Here is a 2,552-nt window from a genome sequence, read left to right as displayed (position 1 = left end):
CCCAGAAAAACTGGGACATCCCATTTTTCCCAGCGGGGTCACAGCAGCCATTTGGGTCACCATGATCGTGTGAGATCAAGTGCTTTTTCTGGTGCCACAATCTTGTGCAGCGTACCAAAATGTGTGTTTTGGGGCTCCATGATCTCACATGGGTCACGTGACTTTGAGGGTATGAGTACTGTGCTTGGAAATAATGGTCTGATATGGTCAGATGGAGCAGAAGCAGGTGAAAGTCTAGCTGAAGAGCTCCCTGCTCCCTTAACTATGGACAAGTCATCAGGAAGAATAAGGAAAGGGCAACAAATAAGGGAGAAGCTGCCCTTGCATCCAAACAGCCCCACCCCACCGCCACATACTTTACAGCTGCACTTGCCACACCCCACAAGACTTCAGTCCTGCCATTTTCGGTCCACCTCCCAATTTCTGAGCTAAAGGTTTTTTTGTTCAGCCTTTGTTACAAGCATATTCCTATCTTCATCTGTCAATTATTGGAGAGAATGTTTTAAGAATCCAGACAAAGGCACTAGCGACTCTAACTTCCCATATCCTGGATCTAGCAGCAGTGTACAGTGGCCCCTCGGTTCTGAACGTAATCCGTTCCAGAAGACTGTTCGAGTTCTGAAATGTTTGAAAACTGAAAACTCAATAGGAAGCTGCGTGCATGTTCGAATTCCGAGGCGTGTTCAAAAACTGAAGCGTTTACTTCCCGGTTTACGGCATTCAGAAACCGAAATGTTTCACTTACCATACAGAAACAGAAAATATAGCATTAATATAGCATTAATTGTTTTTTAACTGCCCATATCTCCAGTATTTTGTATTTCATCTATTGTGGGCCTCTATACCACTGGGTGCCACCCTCTAACTGCTGGACTCTGATTTGTTTCCCAATGATAGTTGTGCTTGTTGTTATTTATTTCTAGCCCACTCTTCATTGAGTAACAACCTGTTGGCAACCATACGACATCACCAGGCCCCATTATGAGTTTATACTCCTTTGTGTTTTAAAAGGTGGGGAAAGCTATACACATGTGGTCTTCATCTCCAAGTAATATGAGAATCTTTTTTGGGGGGAAACCTCAGCTGTGTCTCATAAAACAGCCCCATAATATCCACATAACCCTGTGAAGAATCATTAAATGTGATTGTTATAGAAGACTTTAGGCTACAAAATGTCTGTTATGTTCCCAAATTCTGGCTCTACCCCTTCCTTCAACCCTTTATAAATATCCTTTGCACTGAAGCTTTGCCTCTTGCCTTCGGAGATACTTTAAAAATTAGGCATTAAACACTGGATCAATAAGAATAGTTCTAAGAAACTCAGTAGACTGCAAAGCTTTTATTTATCCTCATATCTTTTTCCTATCGACTTAAAGTGGACTTCCAAGCAGATGAAGGTATTAGATTCCGACATCTTGCATCTGAAGGAGTACCTAAGGCAAAATTTTAGATTTCACAAATATGTTTCTTCCTATAGTTACATTATTATTTATCTTGATGAATCTGAGATGAATGTTTGGTTTCATTCACTTCAGAAAGTTTGGGGGAGGCATTTTCATGCAGAAAGCTCCTCCATAGGTTTTCCTTCATACATTTTAAATATTTGTTAAAACCTTTTGAAATAAAATTGCTTGGTCAAGGAAAACTGCAGCACGCTGCTCTTTTTTATTTCTTTTAAAATAATAATTTCAGTAAAAATTGCCTCTTGTAATTTGTGTTGCTGCAAATTATATTATATTCTGGAACATTTTACATCTAACATTTTGCTTGGGGAGCCTATGTACTGGGCTGATATACCGGTAGGATCAACATATGTTATACATTATGGCTTTGCATGGTGCTTTGATTATTACCACATTTTTAGTTTTCGCAATCTACTGAGGGCTACATGAGTACTGATATGTTAATATTTGAAGTAGACAGTATATTGTAACATGTTCAGTATGGGGTGGCCCATGAGGCTTGAAAGACAAAGGTGTGCAAATAAAATTGCAATTTCATATGTGCTTTGCTGTTGTGCCTTGGAGAAGAACAGGACTAATTAAAAACATTGTATGTCCAGCTCATTGTGTTGATGAGGTGGGGTGGGGTTATGTGGCTTTTGTTATGTGGCTCATATCACATAATAATAATGGTCAAAATTACCGAATAGCTATGTTAGGCAACCACTTAACCAAAGCTAAGAGCAGCAGCCCCCTAATCTTTGCAACAGATGTCACAATATACTTCAAGCAAAGAACTGCTGCATTGCAAGAGGTGTTAGGAGAACAGTTGTTCGAGAAAACACAACAGTGGCCCTAGCTCAAATGGTGCCCTTGGAGGGGAGCATCTCTGGCACCATCTTCCACTTGCTCAACTTTGAAAACCTATATTATTACCTGAATCTTATTTTTAGTGTATTTGTACCACTTTTCATGTTGCATGTATGCATTATTTATCTCTGCCCTATAAATTTCACATATGGATTTGATACATACATGCAGTTTATTGAATGGGCAGTGATGTTACAGATTTTCATTGTCATTATTGTATTAATGCAAGGCTGGCCTCGC

Source organism: Zootoca vivipara, chromosome 4, assembly GCF_963506605.1.
Source record: "Zootoca vivipara chromosome 4, rZooViv1.1, whole genome shotgun sequence".
Lineage (NCBI taxonomy): Eukaryota > Metazoa > Chordata > Lepidosauria > Squamata > Lacertidae > Zootoca > Zootoca vivipara.
The sequence above is the reverse complement of the archived record's forward strand: the minus strand, read 5'-3'. Positions refer to the sequence as shown.